This window comes from Rhinoraja longicauda, chromosome 15, assembly GCF_053455715.1.
Source record: "Rhinoraja longicauda isolate Sanriku21f chromosome 15, sRhiLon1.1, whole genome shotgun sequence".
NCBI lineage: Eukaryota > Metazoa > Chordata > Chondrichthyes > Rajiformes > Arhynchobatidae > Rhinoraja > Rhinoraja longicauda.
This window is the reverse complement of record NC_135967.1, coordinates 40,800,505-40,818,075: the sequence shown is the minus strand read 5'-3', so window position 1 is coordinate 40,818,075 and position 17,571 is coordinate 40,800,505. Positions and strand designations below refer to the sequence as shown.

The window sequence follows — 17,571 nt, the reverse complement described above, 5'->3', positions numbered from 1 at the left end:
AATATTACTATAGTAGCAAGCTGTATACCAACATATACTCAGAGGACTGAAACGTACCAATCTACCGAAGGAAACATCCATTACATTTATACTGTACAAATTTCCGGTTGTGAGCTAAGCCCATAGTCATTAAAATTTAATAAGTCTTCTGCAGGTCAGAGACAATGAGTTGATTGACTGACTATTAATCAGTTTTCAAGGCAGTACATTAAAATAATAATGAATCAGAATAATGTAAACAGGTATTCCTCCTCTCAAGTTTAAAGGGCATCCATGTTCTGAACCTTTGAGAAACAGTTTAAAGATCACGGCAATGCAATGGTAACACCATGTGCCTCTAAAGTTACAGCAAGTAAGGATTTCATTGTTCCAGTTAATATGACATATTTAGTTTAGTTTAAAAATACAGCATGGAAACAGGACCTTAGGTCCCCCGAGTGTCCCTGTCGACCAGCGAACGCCCATGCACTAACTAGTTCTATTCCATACACTAGGGACAAAATACAGAAACCGATTAACCGGCATGTCTTTGGAATGTGGGGTGGAAACCGGAGCACCCAGAGAAAGCTCACAATGTCACAGAGAGAACGTACAAACTCCATGTTTGTCATGGAGTCAGAATCGAACCTGGGTTGTTGGCGCTGTAAGGCAGCAACTCTACCGCTGCACCACTGTGCCGACTTACATAAATGCACTCTTAACTCTTGCCTCTGGGTGTGTTGTTCCCATTGAAATGGGAAATAATGAATACATTTTGAAGCAGCTACCCGTTTGTGCTGGAAATCTTTCTGCTTGGCACGTCTCGATTGAGTAACTCTCAGAGGCTGTCTTCACAAACCCAGTACATTTAAAATGGAGCCATTAAATTCGTGTAGGGAGGAACTGCAGATGCTTGATTACACCAAAGATAGGCACAAAAAGCTGGAGTAACTCAGCGGGTCAGGCAGCATCTCTGGAGAAAAGGAATAAGTGATGTTTTGGGTCGAGACCCTTCTTCAGACTGAGTCCGGGGAGAGGGAAATGAGAGATATAGAAGATAAACAGAACAAACGAATCACAGATATGCAAAAAGCAACGATGATCAAGTCAAGGTGGAACCCACAATGGTCCGTTGTTGGCTACAGGGAAGGTAATGACAGTGATACAGACAGTGAAACGCAACAGGACGACATAGAAACCAGCACAACGACCAGGATGGGGGAGGGATGGAGAGAGAGGGGATGCAAGGGTTACACAAAGTTAGAGAAATCAATATTGTTCGGCATGTTCAGGTTAGATTCGCACTGGAAATTGTTTTAAAAGGGTTACGGCATTAGCATCCAAAATACTAATTAAAATTATTCAGCTTGTAATCAATTGTTTAAGAAGTGCTGGCTGGATGGTGCGTTTGATTTTCGTTCAGCTCCATAGTAAGTAACAAGGGATCACGGTGTGGAACAGTTAGTGAGTCATTGAGAAGTATTGCCTGAGGCTGTTACTTCAGCAAGATGCCGGGGCTTGACATCCTGGTGGATAAGAATCTGAATAACTCCAAACCTGCTGCCCAACATGTCCTTTCAAACGGCAATAAAGGATGAACGACTAACTCTGGTAGAATAACTTCATACTGCCCTCTCAGCTATTTTATCAATTTGGGAGTGTTTGTAATTGGTATTTCCTAAATGGTCTGCTGTAGTTCAGGCAGGTGAACCATCCAATTACCAGCTAGAGAGCCGTCGACCTCAATGGAGACTCTCAGACTATCTTTAATCGGACTTTATCAAGGACCATCTTTAATCGGATTTGTACCCAAGGACTATCTTTGATCGGACTTTACTGGACCTTATCTTGCACTAAATGCTATTCCCATCATCCTGTATCTGTACACTGTGGCAGGCTTGAATGTAATCATGTATTGTCTTTCCACTGATTGGATAGCAAGCAACAAAACAAAGCTTTTCACTGTACTTCGGCACTGTGACAAGAAAACTAAACTAAACTAAAACTAGACATTGTTCCCTTGATCCTGTAACTGTACACTGTGGATGCCTCGATTGTGATCATGTATAGTCCTTTCGCTGACTGGATAACACGCAACTTGAATGCTTTTCACTCTACCTTGACAAAGACAATAAACTAAACTGTGTTTCCAAAGATGTGCATTGGCAACAAATATCTGTTGAAAGTCGTTGTTGCTGGATGCAATACAATAGACAATAGGTGCAGGAGTAGGCCATTCGGCCCTTCGAGCCAGCACCACCATTCAATGTGATCATGGCTGATCATTCTCAATCGGTACCCCCGTTCCTGCCTTCTCCCCATACCCCCTGACTCCGCTATCCATAAGAGCTCTATCTAGCTCTCTCTTGAATGCATTCAGAGAATTGGCCTCCACTGCCTTCTGAGGCAGAGAATTCCACAGATTTACAACTCTCTGAGTTGTAATACTAGGCAGTGTAGGTTTAAAGTTAGAAGGCAGACATTTCAAATAAATTTGCAAGGTGATTTTCTTTTACACTGTGAATGGTGGGTTGCCAGGAATGTATTGAGTATAGGAGCAAAGAGATCCTTCTGCAGTTGTACAGGGCCCTAGTGAGACTGCACCTGGAGTACTGTGTGCAGTTTTGGTCTCCAAATTTGAGGAAGGATATTCTTGCTATTGAGGGCGTGCAGCGTAGGTTTACTAGGTTGATTCCCGGAATGGCGGGACTATCATATGTTGAAAGACTGGAGCGACTAGGCTTGTATACACTGGAATTTAGAAGGATGAGAGGGGATCTTATCGAAACATATAAGATTATTAAGGGGTTGGACACGTTAGAGGCAGGAAACATGTCCACAATGTTGAGGGAGTCCAGAACCAGGGGCCACAGTTTAAGAATAAGGGGTAGGCCATTAAGAACGGAGATGAGGAAAAACTTTTTCACTCAGAGAGTTGTAAATCCATGGAATTCTCTGCCTCAGAATGTAGTGGAGGCCAATTCTCTGAATGCATTCAAGAGAGAGTTGGATAGAGCTCTTAATGATAGCAGAGTCAGGGGGTATGGGGAGAATGCAGGAACGGGGTACTGATTGAGAATGATCAGCCATGATCACGTTGAATGGTGGTGCTGGCTCGAAGGGCCGAATGGCCTCCTCCTGCACCTATTGTCTATTGTCTATTGTCTATTGCCAGGGCAGGTGGTAGAAACAGATACAATTGCAACATTCCAAAGGCATTTAGACAGATAAATGAAAAGGTAAGGAATAGAGTCAAAGTACAGGCAAATGCGATTATTAAGATTGGTATCGTGGTTGGCACAGACAAGATGCAGTGAAGGGCCTGTTCAACACCGTACTGTCCTATGTTATACCATATCTAAGGTTGTAAATGTATATAGCAATTGGAAAGACCTAACATATAGAAACAAGGAACTGCTGGTGCTGGTTTACAAATTAAAAAAGAGAGGCAGTGCTGGAAAGCACTGGAGTTTTAAATGACTTATTCTCACTGATTTATGATTAAAAGCGCAAATTTATAATCAAGCCACTGGAGGGAAGGCGAACAGCTGGAGAATTCTATTTTAGATAGACAACAAAAAGAACTTACTCTGAAAAAAAAAACCCTAACCCATGATCGGATATGTATGTTTTACTGTCTGTATCTTTTGATGTGTGCAGAGTTCAAATGGAAAATCTTCCTTTCAATATCATATGAGCAGAGGCTGTAGTACTGGGAATTATTTCACACTCCAGGCCCATAAATTCATCATTAAGAATGCAGTATTAGATTCTGACAATGTTGTGGATCTGAAAGACGATGAGATTACTGTTCATCAGCCGTGAACTGAATTCCCTCAGTGAGCTTTCTCTTCGAGCAAACGCATCTTATTTCTCTGCTTCCGCGGCTGGCTGTCATTACAAAACAGGCGTAATGAATCTCAAATCATTCATTATGCTAATCCGTTGTGTTAATTTGTTTATAATCAGAATGATTCACCGGGTGAGATGGGAGGGGAGGGGGGGGGGTTGTAGGATGCTGGGGAAACTGAGTGATCATGACATTCATTCCAGCTTCAAGAAAATCATCCATCTTTTGGTGACAATGATCAAGAAAGATGAATCCGCTAATCCTGTCTCAGTTCTAAAAAAATACTTCTAAAAAAATACTGGTAAAAAGTACTACAGAGAAGTATGGGTGGCACAGCAGTAGAGTTGCTGCCTTATAGCGAATGCAGCGCCAGAGACCCGTGTTCAATCCTGGCTACGGGTGCTTGTCTGTACGAAGTTTGTACGTTCTCCCCGTGACCGCATGGATTATCTCCGGGAACTTCGGTTTCCTCCCACACTCCAAAGACGTGCGGGTTTGTAGGTTAATTGGCTTGGTGTAAGTGTAAATTGTCCCTCGGGCGTGTTGGATAGTGTTAGTGTGCGGGGATCGCTGGCCGGTGCGGACTCGGTGGGCCGAAGGGCCTGTTTCTCTAAACCAAACTAAACATTGGTTTCCGCCCACACTCCAAAGGCGTACGGGATTGTAGATTAATTGGCTTGGTATAAATGTAAAAATAAATTGCCCCTCGTGTGCGATAGTGTTAATGTGCGGGGATCGCTCGTCGGTGCGGACTCAGTGGGCCGAAGGGCCGGTTTCCACGGTGTACTCTAAACTAAATTAAACTACAGGCAGGTGTTGCTCTGGAGAAAGCACCATTAGTTTTTGAGTTTTATTACAGAATAATGATCAATAAATTGGCACAAAAATGGATCAAATCGTTTTCACCTCCTTTCCCGTACATTAATTTCCCGTATACTCTACCCTGGGCACAGTAGTATTATGGCTAGGTTGCAAGATTAATATTCAAAGACAGGGCTAGTGATCCAGAGGCGTGAGTTTGAACTCTGGTTGATTTAAATTCAAAGAATCGCATAAATCATAAGATCGTAAGACACTTGAGCAGAATTAGGCCATTCGGCCCATCGAGTCCGCTGCACCATTCAATCAAATCGGGAGTTTAAATGCAAGAAACTGAGAAAGAAACGATGACAATGAAAACACTGAATTATTTCAAAAACTCATTCGGTTCTCTAATATCCATTAAGAAATTAAATTTGTTATCATTATCTGTTCTGGTTTATATTTGATTCCAGACTCATCATAGTAGCCGACTCTAACCAGTGTCCTAAATTCAGACGTAAATATGGCAGGATAATAAAGACTGGCTTAACCAATAATGTTTATATACAGAGAATAAATTTTAAAAAATAAGGCTTTGTGACCGGGGAAAATCAATTGAGCCAGAGAATTACACAGCGTGGGATCAGGACCTTTGCCCTATCTAGTCCCTGCCATTCATTAGCCACCCATTTACACAAATCGTAAACTAATCCCTATTGTTATTCGCCCACGTTCCCACCAATTTCCCTCAGGTTTTTATCGTTTTCCCACAAACTAGGGGTCAATATGCAGTGGTCAACATGTTTGTGGTGTGGGAGGAGAAGAAAGCTGCGTCACGGCAGGGAAAGTGTGCAAATTCCACGCAGACAGCAGCAGAGATCAGGATTAAGCCCTGGTTGCTCAAGCTGTGAAACAGCAGCTCTACCAGCTGCGCCAGTAATATCCTCACGGGGTGGTCCACGATCTCCATGAAGAGAACCAGAGCTGTGAACTTAAGGTGTATTTGCTGGAGAGAAATCTCCATAATACCTGTGCAGCTACTCACAAGTGGTTTCATGCAATGAAAGCAAGCTACAAATGCATATATTCTGCACTCTGTATCTTCCCTTTGGCTCTCCCTATTGTACACGATTTTGACACGATTGTATTTAGTCAAGAGTCAAGAGTGTTTTATTGTCGTGTGTCCCAGATAGAACAATGAAATTCTTACTTGCTGCAGCACAACAAAATAGGATGTAGTATAGTATTATCTGATCTGACTGGGTTGCATGCAAAACAAAGCTTTTCACTGTACCTCCGTACACTGACAATAATAAACCTAAACCTATATCTTTTCATTAATTTGATTGAAACTTAAGCATCATCTTAGCCACTAATTTACCAGGGAGCATGGTGAAAGCTTTGCCATTCAGCCAAGCTTTGGATGATGTGTAAAAATGCTTGTTTTTCCTTTTCTCCACCTCAATTTACCACCGTCTCACTGTTCGGTATGGTTGATGTTATTCACTATTTCACTCAAGAGTCCTCGGTCACTCTCTGATCATCTCACTCAAAACACAGCACTCGTTTCACTTCGTATAAAATTCCCTGAAACATTTTTTTTAAAAAAATCTTGTGCCTTGACTTTGCTAAGAAACTGGGAGTACTCATTTCAATGTCACTCCCCACAATGGAAGCAGGAGGCCACAATATCAATGCTTCTTTCCCCTTTCCCTCCACTCCACACCACCAGCTACAAGACTGATTTACTTGTGGATGGAACTCCCTCTGGTGGAGCAGCTGAGAAAGAATGAAACCAGTTGAGTGAGACAGGGGAAGGAAGTTTCAAGGGTTATCTGGTCTGACAACAAAACTCCTCTCTCGCATCTCGGAGCCCAGCCCAGCAGCCCGAAGATGAATGAGACCATTTTTTGACACAGAACATTTTTTTCCCCACCAATTCACATGGATGAGGAAAGATAAGTCCTTAAAAAACCCTTGGGCTTTTGGTTCTGCTTTCCACAATGTCTTTATGATAGCAGTTTTGATACATGTTGCTGCACTTCGACGAAAAGTCATACCAAACCAATGTACATAAGTAAACCTTTCTACTGTAGATCGTGTGTCACATTTAAAGGTGAAATCCCAGAAGATTAACTATTATGCTTTATCAGAAACCGAACTGACTAAGACTAGGAGCCAACATACCAAGGCGTCAATCTTGAAATAACATTATAGCATTGTATAACATCTAGTTCCACAATGTAAATTAAAAAACTCTTCTATTTTCTATCGCCGTAAGACAACTAGCTGCAACATGTTTTTAACAGATGCAAGCAAATTTCATTTGTCAAGTTAACAAAAAAACTATGCAAGTTCCTGCTCAGAAATCTACCATTCACGGGTCAACCATTGGGAAAAAGATGCATTTATTTTTGTTCATCAGAAGATTGGTTCAGGTGACACCCCCCCTCCCCCCACACCTCTGATCAGAAACTGCAAGGAAAGAAACATGACCATTATAGGCACAATCCACTGACTTCTATTAAATGAACTTCACAGCAACTGCACAGCCACCTGGAAATAAGTCACCATGTATCAAAGAGCATTAGTCAGCTGCGAAGATCAGTCTTATTCCATATTCAGAAATACCTCTTTGATCTAAGTGCGGTGATTTTTCAAAGATTATCATTCCAGTAGCAAATGCATGATCTCTAAATAGCTGTCTCATAATAATTTAAGAAAAAAAACAGACCCCACCACAAAATCACACACACACACACACACACACACACACACACACACACACACACACACTTACACTTACACACACACCCACACACATACACTCACACACACATACACACACACACTTACACACACACCCACACACACACTTACACACTCACACACACACACTCACACACACTTACACACACACACACTTACACACACACACACTCACTCACACTTACACACACACACACTTACACACACTCACACACACACACTTACACACACACTCACACACACACCCACACACACACACACACACACTTACACACACACTCACACACACACACACACACACACACACACACACACACAGAGGGGGGAAAAGGATTGTATGGGCAATCGGTGAACTGAAGTTGAACGATCCCTGCGAGGTGCCCATTCTGCCCACGACAAGTGTGCCAGGGCACCTGAGAAGTCATCCAGTGAAGGCGCAGGCACATCCATTCTTATCGGTACCAGACTGCACACTCACAGCATGAGGGGAAGCCACTGTGCTGTCCGCAACCAGTTCTACTGTACCCTTGAATTAGGAGACCACGGAGCCAACGAAATACAAAACAAGCCACAAAAAAAATATTTAAAAAAAAATAAAATTAAATCCTCTTTCATTTGATCTTGGGATTCACCAAGGCGACATTTGTCAGAGTGACAATAAATGCTGTAAGCAGCCTTCTGGATCTTTGTACTTTGGGTGTAGCGCTTGATGCCGCTGCAGATCAAGAGAGCTCGCATTCCCATCAAAGGGCAGACAATGCACTGGACATAAACATTCACACACATGCACACACACCCGTTTCAAATCGCGTCCACAAGCCCCACATTACCATGCTGGAGTCTTGCCATGCTGAAGGATCAGGGCCATTCCATCTCTCCAAAGATCTGCACTCTCTATCGAAGATGAAATAAATCCACTTTCATCATCTTTCAACAAAAAAAACCCCTGCAGATTGATTCCCTTGATGGGGGAGAACAAACAGGCTGGATCACCCCGAGCTGGGCTTGTTGTGCAGGGCTTCTGCTGGGCATTGGCTAAATCCCCTTGTGGATGCGCAGGCAAACTCAGCCCCAACACCACAGGCTTCCTTCCTCACACTCCGGCTACCCCAGTGACAGGAGATAACAACTGGCAGGCAGTCTCCAAACTGCTCGCACTGTTTAAGCAGGCACAGGAGCACACACAATATCCACATCACTGGAACCTACCACGTTACTGAAAGGGGGGAGACAAAACAAGAAGACTCGACATTGCTGCGTTGCAAGCATCATCATCATCATCATCATCATCTTCTTGTTTAAAGAAAACGATGTGTGTGCCGCTCCCTCATGTTTCATTTGCAAAAAGCTACAATGCTTTTGCATCACAGAAATAAACTGGCCAATGCATTAAAAAATGGAAAGAACTACCGCCCACAATTTTTTTGAGTCAAGTTTTCAATATTAAAATGCAATATCCAGTTTCACTAGCGATTTGTTTTGGGAAGTTTAGCATGAAACGCAGGCTTAAGGTGAGGGGGGGGGGGGGGGGGGGGGGGGGGAGAAGGGATTTAATAGGAACTGGAGGGGTAACTTTTTCACACAAAGAGTGGGGGGTGTATGGAATGAGCTGCTGGAGGAGGTAGCCAAGGTTGCAACGTTTAAGAAACATTTGGACAGGTACATGGATAGGACTGGTTTAGAGGGAAATGGGCCAAATGCAGGCATAAATGGTGGTTGTGGACAAGTTGGGCCAAAGGGCCTGTTTCCACACAGTATGACTGTATGATTCTATAACATAGAACATAAAGGCAGGACGGTGGCACAGCGACAGAGCTGCTGCCTTACGGTGCCAGTGTGCCTGGTCAGATCCTGACTACGGGCGCTGTCTGTGCGGAGTTTGCACGTTCTCCCTGTGACCATGTGGGTTTTCCACTGGGTGCTCTGGTTTCCCCCCCCACTCATTCCAAAAACATGCAGGTTTGCAGGTTAATTGGATTCTGTAAATTGTTCCGAGAGTGTAGGATGCAAATGTGGGATAACATCGAACCAGTGTGGGGATGATCGATGGTCGGCTTGGACTCAGTGGGCAAAACGGCCTGTTTCCACGCCGTTTCTACTAAAAACAGCACAGCACAGGGACAGGCCCTTCTGCCCACAATGTCTGTGACGTACATGATGCCAAGACCAAGATATATTCTCTAAAATCTCTGTCAGGTATGTCCTCTTTATAGAACTTTTTTGACTCTGTAATCATGATCAATGATCAGCCATGATCACATTGAATGGCGGTGCTGGCTCGAAGGGCTGAATGGCCTCCTCCTGCACCTATTGTCTATTGTCTATTGTCTATCATACTTCAGTTTTCTAAGTGACCTATTACCATGTCTTTAGTCATTTTTCCAGCTTTTGGCCCAAGGGTGGTGAATCTGGGGAATTCTTTGTCACAGAAGGCTGTGGAGGCCAAGTCAATGGATATTTTTAAGGCAGAGACAGATAGATTCTTGATTAGTACGGGTGTCAGGGATTATGGGGAGAAGGCAGGATAATGGGGTTAGGAGGGAGAGATAGATCAGCCATGATTGAATGGCGGAACTTGATGGGCCGAATGGCCTATTCTGCTTCTATCACATGACCTTACGACCTTATGTCAAACTAGTTATCCTGAGCATTACTCTTCGTGAAATAGAAGTGCTATCAGTCAATGGGTACCATCTCACAGTCTAAGATCTTAGTTTTAGTCTAGGTTAGAGATACAGTGCGGAAACAGGCCCTTTGGCACAACGAGTCTGCACCGTCCTGCGATCCCTGCACATTAACACTATCCTACACACACTGGGGACAATTTTTCACATTTACACCAAGCCAATTAACCTCCAAACCCGTATGTCTTTGGAGTGCGGGAGGAAACCGAAGATCTCGGAGAAAACCCACCCTAGTCGCGAGGAGGATGTACAAACTCCATACAGACAGCATCTGTAGTCGAGATCAAACCCGGGTTCCTGGCGCTGTGAGGCAGCAACTCTACCACTGTGCCACTGTGCCGACCCTGCAGAAAGGAATGATTTTACAGATGCTTCCATAATACCTTGTGAAACATTATTCCCCATAGCTATCTGTGCCAGGAAATTGAGTATTTCTGCAGCCATCTCTTTTTGATTCTTTTTTCAAAGCCCACCTTCCATTGTTAACCTAAAACAGCACAGCACAGCATAGGGACAGGCCCTTTGGCTCACAATGTCTGTGCTGAACCTAATGCCAATACCAACTCGTATCTGCCTGCTTAAAACCCATTTACTTTCATTCCTTGAATATCCATGTGCCTATCCAATAGCCTCTTAAATTCCTCTACTGTATCTGCCTCCAGCACCCACCCCTCTAAATCTATTACAAAAAAGCATCAAAGTGATTATTGTCAAGTCATCACCAAACCAATATTAATGTGTAAGAAGGAACTGCAGATGCTGGTTTGCGCAGAAGAAAGACAAAAAATGTCGGAGTAAATCAGCGGGTCAGGCAGCATCTCTGGAGAAAAGGAATAGGTGACGTTTCGGGGTCAACAAAAACCTCTCCCCTGACACTCAGTCTGAAGAAGGGTCTTGATCCAAAACATCATAGAGAAACATAGAAACATAGAAACATAGAAAATAGGTGCAAGAGGAGGCCATTTGGCCCTTCGAGCCAGCACCGCCATTCATTGTGATCATGGCTGATCATCCACAATCAGCAACTGTGCTTAACCTCTCCCCGTATCCTTTGATTCCAATAGCCCCGAGAGTTCTATCTAACTCTCTTTTAAATTCATCCAATGAATTGGCCTCCACAAATTCTCAACTCTCTGGGAGAAAAGGTTTCTTGTCCATGCTGACCAAAATTCATAAGTTCATGTTCCTAAGTGATAGGAGCAGAATTAGGCCATTCAACCCATTAAGTCTACTCCGCCATTCAATCATGGCTGATCCATCTTTCCCTCCTAACCCCATTCCCCTGCCTTCTCCCCATAACCCCTGACATCCGTACTAATCAAGAATCTATCTCTCTCTACCGTCAAAATATCCATTGACACGGCCTCCACAGCCTTCTGTGGCAATGAATTCCACAGATTCACCATCCTCTGACTATCGAAATTAGATGCTCCATCTTGCCAAACAAGATGCCACATCAAACGTGCATCCAACAACTGGCAGGCTACTAAAGTCACCAGCAACATGCCCCCATAAAGCTTTATTCTGGCACTCTAAGGCTGCCCCTACTGCAGCCACCACTTTGGACCAGTTGATTGATCTTTGAATCCCTGGTTCCTGATTGCATTTTGGCCGCTGCAAGCCCATTTACAAAGAGATGCACAGAGCAACAAGGTCATAGCCTTCGAAGCTCAAAGGTCACGGGTCACAGGTCACAGGTCATAGCTTCAGAACGTAGGGCCGTTCCTTTGGGAAGGAGATGTGGAGGAATTTCTTTAATCAGAATCTGTGGAATTTATTACCACAGAAGGCTGCGGAGGGAAAGTCAATGGATATTTTTAAGGCAGAGACAGACAGATTATTGATTCTTGGAGCGAGCGATCCCTTTGGCAGGGGTCGGCCTTTGGAGCTCTAATCTGCGGGAGCTGTGGACTTTAACATTGTGGAGCTCACGGTCCCTGGTTAGGGACCGATTTCGGGAACGCCAAGCCGCAGGAGTTTCGACTGTCCCGTTGCGGGAGCTTAGACCGCCGCGACGTGGGAGCTCGATCGCCGGCTGTGACCGCGGGAGGGAAAGGAGGAAAGAAGAGAAGACTTTATTGCCTTCCATCACAGTGGAGAATGTGGAGGAGCCGCTGTGGTGGATGTGAGTGGGCAGATGCATGGCAGATGCAGTATAATATAGATAAATGTGAGGTTATCCACTTTGGCGGCAGAAACAAGGAGGCAGATTATTATCTCAATGGAGTTAGGTTAGGTAAGGGGGAGGTGCAGCGAGACCTGGGTGTCCTTGTACACCTGTCACTGAAAGTTGGCGTGCAGGTACAGCAGGCAGTGAAGAAAGCTAATGGAATGTTGGCCTTCATAACAAGAAGATTTCAGTTATAGGAGTAAAGAGGTTCTTCTGCAGTTGTATAGGGTCCTGGTAAGACCACATCTGGAGTATTGTGTACAGTTTTGGTCTCCTAATTTGAGGAAGGACATCCTTGTAATTGAGGCAGTGCAGAGTAGGTTCACGAGTTTGATCCCTGGGAGGGCGGCACGGTAGCGCAGCGGTAGAGTTGCTGCTTTACAGCGAATGCAGCGCCGGAGACTCAGGTTCGATCCTGACTACGGGTGCTGCACTGTAAGGAGTTTGTACGTTCTCCCCGTGACCTGCGTGGGTTTTCTCCGAGATCTTCGGTTTCCTCCCACACTCCAAAGACGTACAGGTATGTAGGTTAATTGGCTGGGTAAATGTAAAAATTGTCCCTAGTGTGTGTAGGATAGTGTTAATGTACGGGGATCACTGGGCGGCACGGACTTGGTGGGCCGAAAAGGCCTGTTTCCGGCTGTATGTGTATGGTATGGTATGGTATGGCGGGACTGATATATGAGGAAAGATTGAAAAGACGAGGCTTGAATTCACTGGAGTTTAGAAGGATGAGAGGGTATCTTATAGAAACATATAAAATTATAAAGGGACTGGACAAGCTAGATGCAGGAAAAATGTTCCCAATGTTGGGCGAGTCCAGAACCAGGGGCCACAGATGGATTTAAGAGAGAGTTAGATAGAGCTCTAGGGTCTAGTGGAATCAAGGGCTATGGGGAGAAGGCAGGCACGGGTTATTGATTGGGGACGATTAGCCATGATCACAATGAATGAGTTGGCTCAAAGGGCCGAATAGCCTCCTCCTGCACCTATTTTCTATGTTTCTATGTTTATGTCAAATTTTTATGTAACTGTGTGTTTTTTTGCTTTTTTTGGTATGACTGTATGGCAAACCAAATTTCTCATATGTTGCAAAACATACTTGGCTAATAAATTACGATTCTGATTATGATTATTATGATTAATATGGGTGTCAGGGGTTGCAGGGAGAAAGCAGGAGAATGGAGTCGAGAAGGAAAAATAGATCAGCCATGATTGAATGGCAGAGTAGACTTGATGGGCCGAATGGCCTAATTCTGATCCTATATCCTATGGGCTTATGGTCCCTTTACAGTAGTATTCGTGTAAATGTGTGGTTGATGCTCAGCATGGACCGGGTGGGCCACAGGCCCTGTTCCCCTGTCGTATATCTCTGTGAATAAAGCTAATTTCTGCATATCGTGGAAACTCTGAGGCAATTTTCAGTGTTATACTGTCTGACCTTGAAAATGTTGAACGCGCACTTATCAAAATTACAACACCCACTCAAATTGCTTGCAAACAACAACTACATTATCTGGTCTTACATACGTGCAACAAAGACCTGTTGAGCTGAATATCAGTTCAATCTCAGCAAATGAGGGATAATAAACAACTAATAATAAAGTTAAATCATAGAACAATATTAGCTTCAATCATGTGTAGGAAGGAACTGCTTTAAACCGAAGATAGACACACAAAGCTGGAGTAACTCTGCGGGACAGGCAGCATTTCTGAAGAAGGGTCTCGACCCAAAACTTCACCTATTCCTTCTCTCCTGGACCCGCTGAGTTACTCCAGCTTTTTGCGTCTGTCTTTAGTTTCAATCATAGTTGATCTTCAACACATTTTCTTCCAATATTGCAAATACTCGTCTTTTCCTGAGTATTTTAGATTATTTTTGATGTGATTAATAAAAACATTGAATAACAGTGGTGGCACGTCAGCGCAGCAGTAAAACTTGCTGGTTCACCGCACCACAGACCTGGGTTCGATCCTGGCTATGGGTAAGAAAATAACTGCAGATGCTGATACAAATCGAAGGTATTTATTCACAAAATGCTGGAGTAACTCAGCAGGTCAGGCAGCATCTCAGGAGAGAAGGAATGGGCGATGTTTCGGGTCGAGACCCTTCTTCAGAGGAGGAGAATGGCTATGGGTGCTCTCTGTTTGGAGTTTGGACATTCTCCCTGTGACTGCAGGGGTATTTCTCCGGCTTCTTCCACACTCCAAAGACGCACAGGTTTGTAAGTTACTTGGCTTCTGTAAACATAGAAACATAGAAACATAGAAAATAGGTGCAGGAGTAGGCCATTCGGCCCTTTGAGCCTGCACCGCCATTCAATATGATCATGGCTGATCATCCAGCTCAGTAACCTGTACCTGCCTTCTCTCCATACCCACTGATCCCTTTAGCCACAAGGGCCACATCTAACTCCCTCTTAAATATAGCCAATGAACTGGCCTCAACTACCTTCTGTGGCAGAGAATTTCACAGACTCACCACTCTCTGTGTGAAGAAATGTTTTCTCATCTCAGTCCTAAAAGACTTCCCCCTTATCCTTAAGCTGTGACCCCTGGTTCTGGACTCCCCCAACATCGGGAACAATCTTCCCGCATCTAGCCTCTCCAACCCCTTAAGAATTTTATATGTTTCTATAAGATCCCCCCTCAGTCTTCTAAATTCCAGCGAGTACAAGCCTAGTCTATCCAGTCTTTCTTCATATGAAAGTCCCGCCATCCCAGGGATCAATCTGGTGAACCTTCTCTGTACTCCCTCTAAGGCAAGAACGTCTTTCCTCAGATTAGGAGACCAAAACTGCACACAATACTCCAGGTGCGGTCTCACCAATGCCCTGTACATCTGCAGTAGAACCTCCCTGCTCCTAAACTCAAATCCTCGTGCTATGAATGCCAACATACTATTCGCTTTCTTCACTGTCCCTAGTTGGATAGTGTTGGTGTACAGATGATCGCTGGTTGTCGTGGACTATGTGGGCTGAAGGGTCTATTTTCAAGCTGTATCTTTAAAGTCTAAAGTTACCTTTGGAAAGGAGATGAGGAGGAATTTCTTTAGTCAGAGGGTGGTGAATCTGTGGAATTCAATACCAAAGACGACTGTGGAGGCCAAGGCAATGGATATTTTTTAAGGTGGAGATTGATGGATTCTTGATTCTTGATGGGTGTCAGGGGGTATGGGGAGAATAGGGTTGAGAGGGAAAGATAGATCAGCCATGATTGAATGGCGGAGTAGACTTGATGGGCAAAATGGCCTAATTCTGCTCCAACTACTTATGAACTGAAATCCAACTATTAAAATTAAATAGTCCCTGGATCAGTATACTTCTTGGTGAAACAAACTCATAGCTATGTTTCGAAATGAAAGCACGTGGCATTTTCTTTCGACAAAACAACATGCAATAAAATCACAAATGTGCTTATTTTAGATTACTTACATCCACTTTTAGTTGAAGTCCCATTTTTCTGGAAATTTTAAGAGTCAAGCATCAAGTTTGTTTAATTGTCGAAAACAGATCAGTGAAGTTACCAAGCATTTCCAACCATGGCTGACATTGTTCAACAACATTTATGCACATTTTAGAGATACAGCTGGGAAACAGGCCCAAGGCCCACTGAGTTCACGCTGACCATTGATCACCCGTTCACACTAGTTCTATGTTATCTCACTTTCTCATCCACTCCCTGCACACTAGGGGCAGGTTACACAGAACAATTAACCTACAAATCCGCACATCTTTCGGATGTAAGAGGAAACCTGAGCACTGGAAGGAAATCCACAAGGTCATAAGGTCATAACTTCATAAGTGATAGGAGCAGAATTAGGCCATTCGGCCCATCAAGTCTACTCCGCCATTCAATCATGGCTGCTCTATCTCTTCCTCTATCTCTCCCTCCTAACCACATTCTCCTGCCTTCTCCCCATAACCCTTGACACCTGTACAAATCAAGAATCTATCTATCTCTGCCTTGAAAATATCCACTGACCTGGCCTCCACTGCATTCTGTGGCAAAGAATTCCACAGATTCACCACCCTCTGACTAAAGAAATTCCTCCTCATCTCCTTCCTAAAGGAACAATCTTTAATTCTGAGGCTATGACCGCTGGTCCTAGATTCTCCCACTGGTGGAAACGTCCTCTCCATGTCTACTCTGTCCAAGCCTATCGGTCACAAGGGGAACATGCAGACTCCACACAGGCAACACCCAATGTCAGGATGGAACCCAGGTCTCTGATGCTGTGAGGCAGTGGCTCTACCAGATGCACCACTGTGCCGACCAAAGACACCCTGGTGTTGTTAAAATGTGATGCTCAATGCTGTCATAGCTGTCACACAGCACAGAAAGCACAACTCATCCATGCCGACCAAGATCATGCATCTAAGCTGGTCCCATTTGCCTGCATTTGGCCCATATTCCCCTAAGTAGACAATAGACAATCGACAATGGGTGCAGGAGTAGGCCATTCAGCTCTTCGAGCCAGCACCGCCATTCAATGTGATCCTGGCTGGTCATTCATAATCAGTACCCTGTTCCTGCCCTCTCTGCATACCCCCTGACTCCGCTACCATCAAGAGCTCTATCTTACTCTCTCTTGAAAGCATCCAGAGAATTGGCCTCCACTGCCTTCTGAGGCAGATCTCTGAGTGGAAAAGTTTTTCCTCATCTCCGTTCTAAATGGCCTACCCCTTATTCTTAAACTGTGGCCCCTGGTTCTGGACTCCCCCAACATTGGGGACATGTTTCCTGCCTCTCGTGTGTCCAATCCCTGGATAATCTTATATGTTTCAATAAGATCTCCTCTCATCCTTCTAAATTCCAGTGTATACAAGCCCAGTCGCTCCAGTCTTTCAACAAACAACAGTCCCGCCATTCCGGGAATTAACCTAGTGAACCTACACTCAATCTTTCCTAACCATGTACCTGTCCAAGTGTAATTGAAATACTGTTATTGTACCTGCCTTAAGTACCTCCTCCGGCAGCTCATTCCATTTACCCACCACCCTCTGAGTGAAAAAGTTGTCCCTCTGGTTTGTACTAAATCTTGTCCCTTTAACTTAAAACCTATGCCCTCTAGTTTTTGATTTCCCTGTTGTTCCTGCAGAAATAGAACTGAGAAAATATAACCTATGACCAATGCTTTTTTTTTTCACACATGGACAACCTAGAAGCCAATTGTCAAGCAGATATCAGTTCAGTTCAGTTTAGTTTAATGTCACGTGCACCAAGGTACAGTGAAAAGCTTTTGTTGCGTGCTAACCAGTCAGCGGAAAGACAATACTGTGGGACTAGTGCAGAATGAGACTTGTTGGTCGGTGTGG

General features: G+C 44.1%; 1 protein-coding gene across 7 annotated transcripts in view; it reads right to left on the bottom strand.

Annotated features, from left to right (window-relative positions):
- Positions 1-17,571, bottom strand: part of tenm1 (teneurin transmembrane protein 1) — a 1,669,493-nt gene that overhangs the window by 754,817 nt on the left and 897,105 nt on the right. For 4 of the 7 annotated variants that reach the window (XM_078412544.1, XM_078412548.1, XM_078412549.1 and 1 more), the window contains exon 1: positions 8,230-8,573. The exons of 2 other annotated variants lie outside the window; for them this stretch is intronic. The gene's annotated coding sequence lies outside the window, so the exon portion shown is untranslated. Of the gene's footprint in view, positions 1-8,229; positions 8,574-8,608; positions 8,719-17,571 lie in introns of those variants that run through there. One more of the 7 variants, XM_078412547.1, reaches the window with a different exon arrangement.